Genomic DNA, 18,482 nt, shown 5'->3' with positions numbered 1-18,482 from the left:
CACCTTTTTTCTGAAGTGTTCTCATGCTGATTCCAGACACTATCGTATCACCCGCAATATTTTAGTATTTATATTTTATTGTCTTTGCATATCTTCAGAGTACTACTTTCACCTTGGAATTATTATTCTCGTTTTAAAATTGAGAAAGAGGCTTTGAAGGCGGAGTAACTCTCCTAAGTTCATATAGTTCTTGAAGCAGAAGTAGGCTCAGAGGTGGTGTTATCACTTGCCTTCCTCAGACTGCTGCCTCCCAGAGAACAAGTATAAAAGTGGGAAAAATTGAGTATTACTTTGGTTAACTTCTATTGAATTCTCTATGATCCTTTTTAATGTAAGGATTTTGTTTAGTATTGAGTACAATATTGAGTATGCTTATGGCAGGTGCGTGGGGAGTTCTTGAAACCCTCCATTAATCCTAGTATCGTAGCCCCCATCCCATCCTGGCTTGGGGTCAGCCTCCCTCTTCTCTGCTTTAATTTTCTCCCTGACTTTAATCATTTTCTAACAAGAGATATGATTTTGTACTTACTGGTTTTCTTTGTACTTACTATCTTTCTCTCTCTCCCTGTCTATAATCTAAGCACCTGAAAGGCAGGAATTTTTTATTTGATTCCCGAAGTGTTCTCAGCCCCTAAAACAGTGCCAGAGATATTGTGTAGCTGCTCAATAAAAATTTAGTGAATAAATGAATGAATGAAAATTGCAGTGATTGCTCTGATTCACAAAAATATGCTGAAGGCTTAAAGCAAGAAGTCTCTACAAATTCAGACTTTGTGTAGAACATCGAGCCTTCACCAGGAAGTGACTATGAATTACCCTTATCTTCCTTGAACTATTTTTGTTTTTCAAACTCAAAGGTCTTTCTCCTGGATGGAAGGTGAATGGGCAGTGGTGGACTGCAGTGGACAGAGTAGGACATAAAAAGCATTTCTGAGAAAGAAAATAATGGGAAATGTAAAGCCAATGGAACTAATGCTCAGTGGGGAAAATCATGTTTGCCATTACCTCAAGATGAGGAGAAAAAAAGAGGAAACCCAAGGTTAACCTTTTCTTCACAATAGGGAATGTGTGTGTGTGTGTGTGTGTGTGTGTGTGTGTGTGTGTGTGTAAATTTAAAGAGTCACTTGGAAAGAACAAAAAAGAGTGGGCACGTGTACAGAAATTATAATTGTATCTTTTGAACTGTGGATTCTTTTTATTTGTTAGGTAATTTTTAAAGATACTGAAAAATTAGCAATTAGATAAAATTTGCCCTTGACTAAATACTAGATAAAGTACAGTATTTTAAAGTTTCAGGAGAATAGTTACATGGCTTAAAAACCAAGCATCTGTTCAGAATGGTTTATATTCATATTTTAAATTGAAAGGAAGAGTAATTGAGATTGTTCCAACCACAAAAATACAGGAAAAAATAGCTTGGGCCCAAATACGGCTAGGCTTTCCCAACTCAACTAAAAAAACACATTTTTTTTTTCATTTGACTTGCAAATATTTTGTCTTTTGCTCTATAAAAATTTCCTTGATATCTCATTATAACCTAATGATCCATCTGTATTTATGATTTCATTTTATGTGTATGTGTCATATCCACTATAAAGTATTTTTTACCTAGTTATCTGCTATGTTGTAGGATTGGAGAAATTTGAAACTTTAATTATCTGCATTATACTCTGTAAGATATTTTAAATTAAGATTTGAAACAGACACATTTAACAGACGTTGCAAATGTTTTTTTTTTTTTTTTTTTTTTTTTTTGTTACCCATCAAAACAGATCCTTCCTAAAACGTATACGGACTAATTTAATGATTTATGAATGGTACCATTTACGTTTTCGAGCAGTTTATTTGTTTACAGACCTCACTTCCAAATGCCTATGTGTTATGACGGTATCTGTGGGAGAAACTGTCCAGGGTGACTCTCAGAATGAACCTGCCATGATTGGTCACAGAACAACCAGAGGGAAGTTGCTTAGAAATATGCAGGATAGGGTCACCATGGAAACGCGCCCTTGTGAGGTCCTTCTAAGGAGCCATCCTTTGCAGTCACCATGGCGACCCTGGCAGAGAACTGAATATAGCAATCTAGCCTGGTTGTTTACCATGGCAACTCAAGCAGGGCCACTTTGGAGACAACCCTGGGGCCATTTCTATGGAGACCTGCCGGGGCTGCCTTTAGAGGCCCCATCAAAGTCACCTTTGAGTGGGATGCTATATGCAAACCCAGCAAAGCAACTCATAATGAAAAGGTCCGTGAAATGAAGCTTTACCAAGAAGGGCAAAAACTAGGAGAGTTATAATTATTGGGTAGAAATGAGCAGAGTTGTAACATTCCAGAGGTCCTTTTAGACATATCAGGTGACGGTTATGTGGCTTCGTGGCACACAGAAACAAGGTTCTGGACTTTTACCTTGCCTGTAATTTTGTAAATGCTGTAAATTGACAATAATGGTATTATTGTTAGTTTTTCTCATCACACAAATATGCCTACAAAAATTATGTGTTTGCCTGCAGACTAAAAACGGTGCTTTAGAGTGAATTCTTTGATTTATTATCTGGGTAGTTATAAAGTGGCAGCTTCTTAGAGCTTGTGGTTTGTAGTTCTTATCTCACAACAATAAAATACATCGTTTTAAAATGACCTAACTCAGTAAAGACTTTCAGAATACCCATTTAAAGTCAGCTCAGCTGTTTTTTTAGTTTTGACATTTAGGCTTTGGAATTAGGTAGATGTAGGATCCAATCCTAGCTCATCTGCTTATTAAGTCTATGACCTAGGACATGTTTCCTAACTTCCTTTAGCCTTGTTTTGTCATGTATAATTTGGGGGAAGTTATTAGTACCTTTCTAATAGATTTGTTTAAGGGTTAAATGGTACAGTGTAAGTCAATTATTTGAATCCTAGTAAGCACTCAGTGGTTGTTAGCTGCTGTTACTTTGATGACTTTATAGAAGTAATATATGAGATGGCTTCTGTAAAATGACTTCAGAATTTTTCCTTGAAGAGCAGGGAGCATATTGCATGTAGTCAGTATTATGAAAAGTAGCAAAAGCTCAAGAAGCATGCTAAACTGAGAAAACTAGGTTGATGTATAGGGAGCACGTATAGGGGAGATAAGGGGATGTGGCTATAAAGATAGGCCACAGTCAGTTAGGGAGCCTTGTTGTCTGTCAGGATGAGGAATATGGACTTGATCCTTTGGGCAGCGTGGATCCAGTGGGAGCCTGAACTGAAGAGGTAGTTGAGGAGTTAGAGAGGGGAGTAAATTTGAGAGAGTTGTAGGTGGAAGATAGAATCCATAGCAGTTAAAGAATGAAGGGAAGCCAATGTTTCAAGTTGTTAGTTACCCTTACCATCTCTAGCTTGCAAGGAGGGCAGATAATGAGTGGCTCTATAGACTGAACTATAGCATATAAAATGGAGGAAAAAATGAGAGATATGCAACTTTATGTCATGATAAGATGACCTTTAAGGTAGAGGTATTCAATGAAACCTACCGACAAATGTTGCTGAGGACCTACTGTAAGAGAGACACTATTGCGGGCACTGGGGAGGTAGCAGTCAAGAAAAGCAGACCCTCGGGGCGCCTGGGTGGCTCAGTCGTTAAGCGTCTGCCTTCGGCTCAGGTCATGATCCCAGGGCCCTGGGATCGGGCCCCACATCGGGCTCCTTGCTCAGCGGGAAGCCTGCTTCTCCCTCTCACACTCCCCCTGCTTGTGTCCCCTCTCTCGCTGTGTCTCTCTCTGTCGAATAAATGAATAAAATCTTTAAAAAAAAAAAAAAAAAAAAGAAAAGCAGACCCTCATTCTAGTGGATGGAGACAACAGTAAACAATTAATTAATTAAAATTTAAGTTGATTGTCCTATAAGGATAAGTGTGGAGAAGAGGAAGTGTTTGGGAGCAGTGAAATTTAAAAATGGGGGTCAGGGAAGGTCTTACCAAGAAGGTGATTAAGTAAAACCTGAAAGGGGGGAGGTCTTGAACTCCATGAATATCTGGAAGAAGAGCATTTCAGTTAGAGTCAGTAAGTACAAAAGGGTAAATATGCCTGCACGGTTCAGAAAAAGCATGCAGACTAATGTTGCTGGAATGGAATGAGCAAGTGAAAGAGTTATAGTAAATGAGGTCAGAGGGGTCAGATCATGAGATCTGGTCTCAGTGAAATAGGAAGAGAACAGTTGAACTGAGGAGTAACGCCATCAGACGTAAGTCATGAAACAATTATTGTTCTTGGGAAAGACAAGAGATGGTGTGTATGTGGTGTGTGCATGGGATAGGAGAACACCAGTGCTGGAGACTGACTACCTCTTACAATCCCACTGGACAGGGTGGAAGTGGTGTGAAGTGGTCAGATTCCAAATATATTGTGAAGGTAGAGCTGTTTGCTATTTGGACATCTGTAGATTGTGAGTGGGCAAGGATGACACCAAGGTTTTTGGACTGAGCAACTGGAAGGTAAGAGTTGGCATGAATTGAAATGGGGAAGACTTCAGAAGGGACAGGATTAATGGGGAAGATGAAGAAATCAGATTTAGACATTTAAAGTTGATGTACCTATCAGATATCCAAGTGGAGATTTTGAGTAAAGAGTTACATATAAAAATCCATATAAAAATCCATAGGTCAGGTCAGGGATCCAGCTGGGAGATACATATTTGGGAGTTGTTAGTAGATAGTATATAAAGCCATGAGATTTGCTGAGGATGAGAAAAAAGAGGTCCCAGGACTTAATGGGACTGAGCCATGGCATATTCCAATATTAAAAACCAGAGAAGGATTAGCTGGTGAGGAGAAGGAGAGGAAATTTATATGCTTTGGCTGGTGGTAAATGATGGAACCAACACAATGAACTCAACAAATTTATTTAGGGTCATTCATCTTTTTAACCACTTCTCCATTTATGGGGAATTTATAAAAGCAGCTTGATACAGAATAATTAAGATAAGTATAGGTAATAGAGATAATAGTGTAACAACAATAACTGAGATTATGAGGAAAATTCAGATATTTTGAAGAAACTTGTGGTTTTTGCAGTTTAGTTATTAAGTTTTCAGAGTCAGAGCTTCTGTTTGAAAATGCTTATTCACTTCGCTGCTTAACTGCAAGATAAATAAGGTTCATCTGTGGTGCTAAATAATGCTGCATATCCATTTTATTTTTGTTTTTATTTTTGAATGGATGATTTATAGTTTTCCACTCAAAGCAGCATTCAGATATAAATGAATATGAATACATTTGACATTTAGCAATATGTGCATAGAATCTGAGAGTTGGATCTAGATATAATGCCATAGCTGTTTAGCAGTATATTTATGTGAGCAAAAAAAAAATGCATTTTCATAAGATCATTATGATCTGGATTTGCATATAGCCACATTCAGTAGATGCAAACAGATACCAAATTTATTCAAGCTGGTCTTTGCTCTGTATGACTTGCTATTTTTGAACCAGTATTTTACTCTTGTCCTCAAATAGTGGCTATTAATCTTCAAATGTTCTTGATAGTGTACTAAACACTGCACAAAGCAAGACTGGCTTTCCTCTAAGCTTCTAGGAAATGATAGTATTGACATAATTTTTTTTGTGTGGTGGGGGGCAGAGGTCGCCTCTACCTTTTCTCGGATATTTATTGTCCTATCTCTCTCCCTTGACCTTTTACAAATTTATTCCTTTCTGTGTGCCTCATTTCTTAGTATCTGTTTTCCTCTCTTGGCTTCTTTTTTGTCTGTTTGCATCTGTGCCCCTCACATACACACAAGTACACATAGGTACATATATGACACTCATCCAGTGGAAGGAAGAAGGACTTTTTTCTTGTATATTTCCTTTTATCCATTTACTCTAGAAGGCATCCAGCAGACTTTTCCTCATTTCTCACTAGCCAGAGTTGTGAAAAGTCCATGATCGAGTCAATTACTTGGAGTGGGAATGTGGCCATCAGAATTGACTTAGATAAGCCAATAGTATGCCCCTTGATGCAAATACCAGAAAAAAAACCAGGGCTCTTTCAGGTAGTAAGAAGGGGAGTGGAGAATGGATTCTGGGTAAAAAACTAATAGACACGTGCCGCAAATACACAGTGTAGCACGTATTGGAGTAGTATACCACAGCTGGGTGGGAGTTTGGGACAGGAGGGTGGGGGAGGCTGTAGTCAAAACGGCCCTCAGCAGCTTCTCCTCCCAGAACAAAGTCCCTGCCAGTGCCTAGAATTCCTGTCCCTCTATACCTTCGCCAGCAGGCCTCTCATTCAGGGCATCCGTTGGTTTGAGTGGTTGTGGGGGGGAGGGGGGTGGGGCATATACTCCTATTTACATAAACTTGTAAAGGAGGCTAGTGGATATTTGAGTCAATGGTAAAACATCATGTCTACCCTGTGAATAGGAGTCTGTTGAGTCTGGGATCTCCATCTGAAATTGTACCATATTACTTTCCCCCTCTAACATTTATTTTTATGCTCCTGGCACTTTTATGTAGAGCTGTCCCTGAAAAGTATTTCATACAAGGTCTCAAACCTAATTGCAGAGTTGCATGTAATTTCAACCACAACACTGTGCTCCTTTGTAGTTTTAGGCAAGTTATTTACGTTTTCCTTGCCTCAATTTCCTCGACTATAACAGTTGTGGGGAATATCTTCCCTAGAGTGTTATTAAATCAGCATCTGAAAACTTAGTCCAGTACCTAACTAGTGTTAGATTGTAAATATTTTTATAAGCAATATTAGAAGAACTTTCTTTGAAGTGTGTGTTGGATGTTTTATTCTTCTAGAGCAAAGTTTAAGTGTGGCTATAGTTTTGCTTCTTGGACCTTCACAATGTCAAAAAAATATATTAAGAAAAAAAAAAAAGGCAGCAATTAGCTTGGCTGAAAAGTGACGGCTCCCAGTGACCCCACCTAGTCACTCTAGGTAATTGAATGGGTACTTTAAAACGTATCTGAATTTGTACAATCAAGAAGTTGTGTTTTGGACTCCATGGGATTATTTTAACTAAACTATACTTGGTATTATGCCATTGATTTATAATGAAGGACTTTTTAAAAAGGAGAACCATAAATCCCTTTATGATAAGCATCAACAGCACTGACTACATTTTATTTTTCATTTATGAAGACTCTTGAGAAAAGTTTCATTTATCTCTCAGCATCAGCAGTAGGATCTAATTTCTCCTGAGCCATTAGCTTTTTTTTTAGCATATACATCAGGTTTTATACCTGATCCAACCCACTGCTTACTTTAGTTACTAGACTATTAAGAGCCCCAATTCAGATCCGGTTCTGTCTGGCAAGTAAGTGTGTCTTTTGTGTGTCATCCTCACCCCTGGCTTTAACCATGTTTTTCCCTACTCTTATTTTCCCTCTGCACTAATGCCTTTATTTACTTACAGGGTTTAAGCCAGTTGTAGAGTGTAACTTTTGAAGCCATTTCAAATCTAATATGGAACAAGTGAGAAACATCAATAAAAAGAACTAAAGTATTTCAAATCAACTAAAAGATCAACACATTTTTTATAACATATTTATGACGAAAAACCATGTTTTAGTCACTTTTTTTTTTTGAATCCATAAACACTAGCATGTCTGTTGTGAACACAAATCTGAACGCTGGCAGGCTCATATTAACTGTTAACCACGAAAATTAGTCAGGAGATATCTGAAGGTGAAGTGAGAAACTTGTATGACTTCCAGAAATTTTTACCTATGAAATTTGCTTAGGGAATGTATTACATCTTAATGTTTACTGATTTGAAAAAAAGAACACATAAACCTACAGTCTTGATGAATGAGGCTTGTGTATGCTTGTGGTGGGTGAGGGTAGAAGGAGGGAGGAGACAATGGAAGGCTGTAGAAAAACGAGGCAGTGTAACATTGTTGTAGATGATTTTCTAAAGGAAGATTGTTAGCTCCTGTCTTTCTCTCCAAACATTTTTTTCCCCCACTGTCTTAACTGCAACAGAAAAAGTAACAAATGGGTAAGTGAAAGAAGTGGTTTAAAATTCTAGTCCTGTCTTCTCAGGATTTAAGAAATTCTACTTAACGGTGTCCTTGTGGATTTGTGGTTTGGTCTGTGGAGTTCTGCCCACCATAGATATAATAGTTTAAATAGCTGTCCCATATAGAAACTCAAAATAGATTCAATTTCCTTTTAATTTAGACTTTTTGTTAGTAAGAAATGTGTCCTAAGGGTCTGTCTTACATATCTCTTTCACTCCCGGCCTGGCCTAGGCCCTCAATAAATATTTGATTATGCTTAGAGCAATAACACACTGGGAGTCTGAAGCCTGGAGAGGGCTCTGATTCACTTTTACTTAACTTGTGACCTTAATCAGACATTAATTACTCTTTATCCATGAACATGCAGAAATGATGCTTACTTTGAAGAAAATTTTTTTGAAGATGAATTAATGTTTATAGATCTAGAGCTTGTGTCAGTAAAAATTTTGGTAAGTTAGAGGAAGAAAGTATAAAAGAATAATATGTTAGGGAAGATACAATGGTACCATAAAACATGTTATTTAAAGTATGAATCATTTAAATAGCACTACTAAAAATAAAAAAAAATTATATTTCCATGAAGAATAGAACCAGTAGTTTTTCTTCCAGCACAGTGCTGGATCACTAAATTAAGTGCATTTTGATTTGTTATATTTCTAGGCTTTGGAAAGGAAGCATTTTCTCTCTATTAAATCATAGTCAATAGGGCAGTAAATTTAGGGAGAGATACCCTATCAAAGCACCATTCAACTTTCAAAGAGTTTCTAGACCCAAACTAGCGCTTTCCATTGTCTATGCATATTTTGCATCTATTTAGTACCTGTTGTGTGCTGGGCACTGTGCTAATCATTTGCATATATTATTCAATGTATAATACTACAAGTTCAGTAGTAGTTTATTCCCATTTTGTAGATGAGAAAATCAAAGCCTAGGTTGTCAGTCAGCCAAGAGTTATTAGCTGCTTCCCTCTCCAGGCACTTGGCTGTGGGGAAATTGCAGGGATGGAGACCGACAAAGCCCCTGTCCTTAAAGGTGATAGCAGTCTAGTTGGGGGATACTGAAAAAAAGGAAAAAATAATAAATGACTATGATAATTTGATAACCAAATTAAAAAAATTTAATAATAGTAAATTTAAATTAAATTAAATAATTTAATAAATTATGAAGGGACTGAACCTGGGCGATGCGATAGAGAATACCAGGAAGGGAAGAGAAGGCCTTTCTGAAAAGGTAACATTGAGAGAACAGGTGAATGCTGATAAGGGGCAATCATTCCAAGATCTGGACACAAGTGTTCTAAGAAGAATCCATGCAAAGCGAGCTCTGCACGTTCCAGGAGCTTAGTCACAGCTAGTGTAGCTGGAATATAGAAAACGAAGGGGTGGAGGCTGGGGATGAGGACCAAGCAAGCAGGATAAAAACACATAGGTCTTGGGTTTTATTCTAGTTGCTGTGGGGAGCCACCGACAAGTTCCAAGCAGGGAAGACTTGTGATGCGAAATGTTGTGTGCTTGTAAGTTTGGTATTTTTTAAATCTTGAATTGACTTATAGAAAAGTTGTAAGTACAGCTCAAAAATCTCACACACACACCCCACCACCTCCCCCCCCCTCCCTTGAGCCACTGGAAAGTAAATTGCAATCCTTATACTCAGGACTCCTTGATGGTGCATGTTTCTTACAAACAAGGACACTCTTCTACATAGCCATAATACAACTAGCAGTATCAGGAAATTATCATGGGAACATGACTTTCATCTAATGCTCAGACCCCATTCAGATTTTGCCAGGGTTCTGTAATGTTATTGACAGCATTTAGTTACATGTCTTCTTCAGTCTGTAACGGGTCTTTCATCTTTCCTTGACTTTCATGACCATTACATTTTAGAGGCTAGTTATCGTGCAGAATACCTCCAATACCAACTTGTTTGGTTTTTCCTTATGGTTAGATTTAAATTATCAATCTTTGACAGGGATATTGCTCAAGTGATGCTGTGATCTTTTCATTGATCTCTGTCAGGTAGCACAGGATTTTTATTTGGCCCATTAATGACAATGTCCTCTTCGATCAGTTGATGAAGGTGATGTCTGCCCAGCTTCTCCACTGTAAAATCACTCCTTTCCCTTTGTAGGTAATTAACACTTTGTGCAGAGCTACTTTGAGACTATATAATCGTACCATTCGTTATCATACTTTAAACTTCCAATTGATTTGTGTATGTGTGTTGTGTGTGTGTGGTTGTGGTTTTCTATGTTAGTCAGTAAGTCCGTTACTATCACTGTGTATTTTAATATGCAGATTGCCCCCAATTTGGCTAATAAGGCAGTCTTCAAGCTGTTTTTTTCCCTTTTGACATGCTCCCATCATTCTTTCTCATACAACAAAACATTCCAGGCTCTTCTTATACTTTTCTTGTCCTCAGTCCTTTTTCTAACAAGCCCTAGTTACTTTTTTTTTTGATTATGTTAATCACCATACATTACATCATTAGTTTTTGATGTAGTGTTCCATGATTCATTGTTTGCGTATAACACCCAGTGCTCCATGCAGTACGTGCCCTCTTTAATACCCATCACCAGGCTAACCCATCCCCCCCTCCCCTCTAGAACCCTCAGTTTGTTTCTCAGAGTCCATAGTCTCTCATGGTTCATCTCCCCCACCGATTTACCCCCCTTCATTTCTCCCTTCCTATTATCTTCTTTTTTTTTTTTTTAACATATAATGTATTATTTGTTTCAGAGGTACAGTTCTGTGATTCAACAGTCTTACACAATTCACAGCGCTCACCATAGCACATACCCTCCCCAATGTCTGTCACCCAGCCACCCCATGCCTCCCACCCCCCACCACTCCAGCAACCCTCAGTTTGTTTCCTGAGATTAAGAATTCCTCATATCAGTGAGATCATATGATACATGTCTTCTCTGATTGACTTATTTCGCTCAGCATAATACCCTCTAGTTCCATCCACATTGTTGCAAATGGCAAGATTTCATTCCTTTTGATGGCTGCATAATATTCCATTGTATATATATACCACATCTTCTTTATCCATTCATCTGTCGATGGACATCTTGGCTCTTTCCATAGTTTGGCTATTGTGGACATTGCTGCTATAAACATTGGGGTGCACGTACCCCTTTGGATCCCTACATTTGTATCTTTGGGATAAATACCCAGTAGTGCAGTTGCTGGGTCATAGGGCAGCTCTATTTTCAACTTTTTGAGGAACCTCCATACTGTTTTCCAGAGTGGCTGCACCAGCTTGCATTCCCACCAACAGTGTAGGAGGGTTCCCCTTTCTCCGCATCCCCGCCAACATCTCTTGTTTCCTGACTTGTTAATTTTAGCCATTTTGACTGGCGTGAGGTGGTATCTCATGGAGGTTTTGATTTGGATTTCCCTGATGCTGAGTGATGTTGAGCACTTTTTCATGGGTCTGTTGGCCATTTGGATGTCTTCTTTGGAAAAATGTCTGTTCTTGTCTTTTGCCCATTTCTTGATTGGATCATTTGTTCTTTGGGTGTTGAGTCCCTAGTTACTTTTAGTAGAAAAAATTATATTTAGAATACAGTATCTTGGCAGTAGGGGCACCTGGGTGGCTCAGTCAGTTAAGCGTCTGCCTTGGGCTCAGGTCATGACCTCGGGGTCCTAGGACAGAGCCCTGCTTCGGGCTCTCTGTTCAGCGGGGAGCCTGCTTCTCCCTCTCCCACTCCCGCTGTGATCTCTCTCACTTTCGCTGTCTCTCAAATAAAGAAATAAGATCTTTTTTTTAAAAAAGGAATACAGTATCTTGGCATTAGATATGTTTGTTGCTATTGAGGTATCAGTAATTCCAAGACCTGAGTGGATAGAGATAGGGAATATATTTATGTGTGATCAGACACACACATATTTTTATTTATATTTATTTGTCCAATTTTATATTAAAAACAGAATTCATACCAGTGTCTCCAGTTAAAATTCAGTATCATAAGGGTTCACACTAGTTTTCTTTCTTTCCTTACTTGTAGTTCCCTTTCTGACAATGAAAAACAGGTTCCCATTATCCTTCATATATCTACCTCTTTGATCAATCCTCTGTAACCAGTCTTAACATAGGTCTTGTCATCTTTCCTAAGTACCTCACTCCACATGAGATTTTGCACCCTATGCTGGGCCACACCCATGCAAGAGCATCTTTACACTCTACGATTCTGTTTCCCCATGCCAGCCCCCCCCTTCCCCCACAATAAGGCACCCTCTTCACCCTGCTTGGGCTGTTACTTCCCATTCCAGACCACTTTTTGCAGGGGTTATCTTGCCTCCCTACCTTCACCGGCATGGACACCAGCTTTGCTCTGCCCCACCACATAAATTTCAGGACTGAATTGTTCAGGAAGAGAAAGGGAAATGGAAGAACTTGCAGTTGCTTTCAGACCTCACTCTGTTTCCTGCATGGGAAACAAAAAGACCTGCTGAGTCCAGTGCAGTAGGAAGATGATGATGGCATAAACCAATGTGGTCATCATGGAGATTTTGATAAGAGGGGTTAAGTGATTTGTCCACAGTTATACAGCTAGTTAACCAGCAGAGCCAGACCTATAACCTGGCACTGCACACCCCGGTCTCTTGTAAATACTATTTTTTTTTTTTTTCTGATGGGTGGGTCAGAAGCCCAGAAAATTTGAAGACAAATAACAATTATTTCCTACTAAAATCAAAACAAAGGAATTTTAAGAGTTTAGTGCTTTCTCCTTTTATCCCCTCCAAGAAATCATATTTAGAAATCATGATACATTAGAAATTTCAACTTGAAAACACTTTGGAACATACAGAGTTGTTGATGATCTCAGAAAGTTGAAATTCTTTTTTTCTTCTGATAAGGAATAATTATAGAATTTTATTTTACCAGGTCAGAATGTAATGCCAAAATTAAATGATGATGATGATGGTAATAGCTAACATTTCTTAAGCACTTTCTTTGCTTCTAAGTGCTGTATATGGGTTATCTCAGTTATGTTTCACACAATACAGTAAGGTAGGTACTATTACTTCCTCATTTTACAAATGTGAAAACTGAGGCGTAAAGTTAACTGGCTCAATATTGCACATGTTGGAGTTGTTGAAGCAGGACTCCAGAAAGGGTGCTATAAACTTATTCCAATTAGATTAGATTAGATATAAAACTGTATTCCAGGGCAACATGTGAAAAGATGCTTATCAACATGCTTCAGATAACTAATATCAATAAATTAGAGTTTGCATGTGTGATAAATTCTATTTGCCATTCCTGCTGCAGAACATTAGTGGTGATTTTGAAATATTCTGTCACCGTGAACTGGCAGTTTTCATGGTATTAATTTTAGAGTAAATTGACCTGCTTTGCTTATCTCTCAGTAAAAAGAGGGTGTGAAATGAATTAAGGAGGCACAATTTCTTCCCCAATGTGTGTCAGTGGTTCTCAATAGCAGTGTGGCCTGGGAAGGGGTAAGAGTTCAGAATCAATGGGGCATTTTTCAAAATATACCAACTTTCAGAGGTTCTGCCCTGCCAGGAGACCCTCTGATCTAGAAGCTTTTAATTTAAAATGAGTAAGAAAGAGGACAGAGAAATGCATTCAAAACAAATCTTTCGTGTATTTAAAGAGCTGGCGCAGACCTTGCACCAGGAAAATGCTAGACACGTTATGGAGAGTCCATAAATGAGGATGCAGAAAGGGCGTGCCCACACACCAGATATGGTCATCATAATCACGTGTAGAAATGCAAATGTGACCCCCCCAAACAAGTTTCCCAATGAAGATCCCTCACGAAAAGATGTTTTTGTCCAATGTCAAATTTTTATTTTTATTTTTATTTTTTTAAGATTTTATTTATTTATTTGGCAGAGAGAGTGAGAGAGCACAAGCAGGGGGAGCAGGAGAAGGAGAGGGAGAAGCACACTCTCGGCTGAGCAGGAAGCCTGAGGCGGGGCTCGATCCCAGGACCCTGGGATCATGACCCGAGCCGAAGGCAGACGCTTAACCATCTGAGCCATCCAGGTGCCCCTCCAATGTCAAATTTTTAGTTATAACATTTAGATTAACTTAGTTATACACATTTAAGATCACATGTATGTATGAATGTGGAGTTTTCTAATATTAAATAATATTAGAATTAATAATTAAATAAATTAAGTAATATATTATTGTAGAAGTATCACCTTTTTCCACTCACATGCATCCTCAACATTTCTTTTGAGTCATCTAACAGTCCCTTTTCATTGGAAAAGTTTGTATATTCACACAGTTCAACAATCAGGAAAAAGGAGCCCAGATTCCCTATTTCTGTGCCTTACTTTTGAATCCTTATGTGATATGTCCCTACAGGTATTACCTCCAACCATCAGTACTCATTTAGATGACATAGGAAACTTCAATATTTCATGTCTCCCAAAAACATGTATATTTTTGATCTCTAATGTAAGAACTTAGCATGTTGTTTTTTAAAAAAAACCTAAAATGATTTATTTGAATAGGTAATACCTTCACATGGTTCAAAATTTATAAATTTTAAAACTCACATTTAATGAAAAGTCTTCTTCCCATCCCCATATCCTTGGTCCCCCCAACTCCCACCACACACATTACAAGGGCATGCTGTTGTTAGTCACTTTCTGGCCTTCCATGTTTCTTCAGGGATGTACAACAAATACAAATATACATCCTGATTTCCCTTTTCTTAATGAATGTAGTAATATGCTATAAAGTTTTCAGCACTTTGCTTTATTAATATAATATAATATCTTGGACAGCATTACAGTCACTGGCCTTTTACAGCTACATGGTATTCCATTGTATGGATGTATCAGGATTGATTTAATCTGACTGCTACTGGTGCCTGTTTACTTCTGATCTTTTGCTGCTATAAACAGTGTTTCTGTGAATAACCTCATACAAATATTATTTCGTAAATGTACCAGTAGATCTATAGAATAAATACCTGCAAGTTAAATTGCTGAATCAGAGGCTATTCAGTTTTGATATTTCCTTACTAAATGTGGAACCTTGGGCAAGTGAGCTAACTTCTTGTCCTTGAGTTTACTAGTTTGTAGAATAGAAATAACAGTACCTAGCTCATAGGGCCAAATGTGTTAACATATATAAGGTGCTTAGAATAGTGCCTGATACAAAGGAAGGGTTAAAAGAATTGGCTGTTGTTGTTATTGTTGATGTTATTATTATTACCACCAAATTGCTTTCTACCGGGAGAGCTATTTACATTCTCACCAGGATGTTTTTGATTGCCTGTTTACTCCTGTACCCTCCACCCTAGGCTTGTCAGTGTTAAACTAGAATGCTCCCATCTGATAAGTGAAGAGTAGTAGTTTTAATCTGCATTTCTATTATGATGAGTAGTATTAAGAATTTTTGTATGTTTAATTGTATTAAATTTGTTACATTTTATTTCATTTACATAAAATTTGATTTCTTTTTTTATGATTCTCTATTTTTTTTTTAAGATTTTATTTATTTATTTGACAGAGAGAGAGATAGGGAGAGCAGGAACACGAGCAGGGGGTGTGGGAGAGGGAGAAACAGGCTTCCCGCTGAGCAGGGAGCCTGATGTGGGGCTTGATCCCAGGACCCTGGGATCATGACCTGAGCCGAAAGCAGACGCTTAACGACTGAGCCACCCAGGCGCCCCTTATTCTCTGTTTTTTGATCATTAGATTTTCTCTGTTAATTCTTGGGCTTTCCCTGATTTTTAGAAGATTCTTATTAGGGAATATTATTTGGGTTTTTTTGTTTTTTGGGTTTTTTGTGGGGTTTTTTGGTCATTTGTATTGTTATTTTCTTTATAGTGATTTTTGTTATGCAGAAATGTTGAGTTTTTATGAAGTCAAATTTATCTATCTTTTTCTAAAGGATTTTAGTTTTTTTTTTTTTAAAGATTTTATTTATTTATTTGAGAGAGAGGATGAGAGGAGAGAGAGAGCACATGAGAGGGGGGAGGGTCAGAGGGAGAAGCAGACTCCCTGCTGAGCAGGGAGCCTGATGCGGGACTCGATCCCTGGACTCCAGGATCATGACCTGAGCTGAAGGCAGTTGCTCAACCAACTGAGCCACCCAGGCACCCTAAAGGATTTTAGTTTTAAGTATATGTGACAAAGTCCTTCCCTAATTCAGAATAATAAAAGAATTGTCTCATGTTTCTTCTATTAACTTCTATGGTTTTCTTTTTTTATATTTGAATCTTTGAGCCATTGGAATTGATTCTGGTTATGAATGTGAGGTGTGGATTCAGTTATCTTCTTTTCTAGATAACTATCCAGTTGTGCCAAAACTATCTATTGAATATTCATGTCTTCCCCAGTAATTTGTGATGCTACCTGTGAAGGACACTACCTTTGAAAGTTTTTGTTTTCATTTGCACCTATTTTAAGCCTTTTTGTATGTTCCTTTGATCTGCCTGTTGGTTAAGCACCACAACCATACTGTTTCAATAATGGAGGTTTTAGAATGTATTTTATGTATGATAGGACTAGTCTATCTCCAGTCGTTACTCTTTTTGTTTGTCTATATGCAGTGTTTTTAAAAGTAGACTTTAAAATACTTATTTGTAATGATAATAAAGCACTTGAATTATGAGTCATTTCCTAGAAATAATTATTGTGTTGTCATCTTCAAAAAAAAAAAACCAATTCCATTAGTGGACTATTAGTGAATCTATATTTCCAAAAGTACCATTAACTGAGTTTGTTTCAAGTTAATATTTCTTCCAAATTATTATCATGTTCTTTAGAAGTAATTCAGAAAATATTCAACAATATGAGAGGCTTTTTAGGAAAACAGGAGCGTTATTAAAGGATACCTTTGTGGGAGAGAACATCTAACTTATATACTTGAGCATATCTGCTATTCCAGTTATATTAATCATAGCTTTCCCGAGCTGGGCTTTACGGGATAGTACCCACTAGTCACATGTGGCTATTCTCATTTACATCTGGATTAGTTAAAATTAAATGCAATTTAAAATTCAGTTCCTCTGTTGAACTAACTATATTTCAGTAGTTATATATGGCTATTACTACTATTCTGGACAGTCCAGAATCAAACATTTCTGTCATCACAGAAAGTTCTCTTGGCGAGCTCTGTTTTAGAATATGTTGTAAGAGCTGTTTTTTATGGGTGGTAATTTGGTTGATTGGGTCAAAGAAGAAAGGTCATATCTAATAGAGGTTTTAGGTTTGGTAGGAATTCAGATGGAAAAGAGATGAATGTCTGAAGGAAACATCAAGAGAATTCACTTGAATAAAAGTGTAATGTAATGGTACTTCAGCAAAGATAACATGTAGTCACTAGACTTTTTGATCACATGCTTCTATCACTTAAATATTTCTGAGCACACCACCCACTAGATGTACATTTTAAATTCACGAATTATCAAGTTATACTACTAAATTCATATATTTTACCTGTATTATAAACCATGCAAATAAGTTAAAAATATGGAATAAGAGTTAAATATAAGGTTGTCCAGAGATACAAACTTCCAGTTATAAAGTAAATAAGTCACGGGGTTGTAATGTTCAGCACAGTAACTGTAGTTGGTACTGTAGTATATATTTGAAAGTTGCTAAGAGAGTAGATCTTAAAAGGTCTCATCACAAGAAAAAAAATGTGTAACTATGAGTGCTGATGGATGTTAGCCAGACTTAATATTGTGGTGATCACTTTGCTCTATGTACAAATATTGAATCATTATGTTGTACACCTGAAACTAATATAATGTTATATATCAATTAAAAAAAAGCATTACATATTAATGGATGTTCCTGTGTGTAGCTCTGTGAGCTGTTTTTTCATGCTCTGAAGTTCCCTGGCCCATTTTGGAGTTGAGTAGTATGTTGGGGGTTGGATCACAAGTTAGAGAACCCAGGTTCTAGGAAGAAGTTACAAAAAAAGTCACTGAGACCTCAAAAGCCTTACTTTTTTTCTGGTTGGTAAAATGGGAAAAATAATGCTTGCTTTACAAGTGAGATATTGTTTGGTTAAACAGTGAATAAAATAAAAGTCTCTCTTGGCAGAAAATTGTAGAGCCTATAAAGGCCTGTAAAAGACATGTTTAGATTTTGCTTTGAAATAACTTTTAACCTCAGTAAAACCTAATGATAATATAGCATATTGCTTTTCTAAGCTTAGATTATGCTTTTCAGAAACAAACACAAGAAATTATTACATCTAAAGAGTCAAAGACCTTGACTTTCTTTTTAATTTTTAAGGAGACACATCATACCTTTTTAGAAGGTTTATATGAACAAGACTCATGGAAACACCTAGAAAGCAATGAATCCTCTTTAGTCCAATATGTATCTACTATGCCTCTGTTGTGCAGAAGATTCGAAGGAAACCACTACATTTTTTTAAAAATAGAACCCTTTAAATAATTGGCTTTGTTGCCTCCAGTGTTACAGGAAATCATATTCTTTATTTGAGGGATGTTAGTGGTGCTGGAGATGTTGACTTGAAAGG

The 18,482-nt window shown here is 37.4% G+C and overlaps 1 protein-coding gene across 1 annotated transcript in view; it reads left to right on the top strand.

Moving 5' to 3' along the window:
• SNX7 (sorting nexin 7) overlaps positions 1–18,482 on the top strand; it is a 97,439-nt gene that overhangs the window by 43,522 nt on the left and 35,435 nt on the right. The gene's annotated exons all lie outside the window — the stretch shown is intronic.

This window comes from Halichoerus grypus, chromosome 5, assembly GCF_964656455.1.
Source record: "Halichoerus grypus chromosome 5, mHalGry1.hap1.1, whole genome shotgun sequence".
Lineage (NCBI taxonomy): Eukaryota > Metazoa > Chordata > Mammalia > Carnivora > Phocidae > Halichoerus > Halichoerus grypus.
The sequence above is the reverse complement of the archived record's forward strand: the minus strand, read 5'-3'. Positions and strand labels throughout refer to the sequence as shown.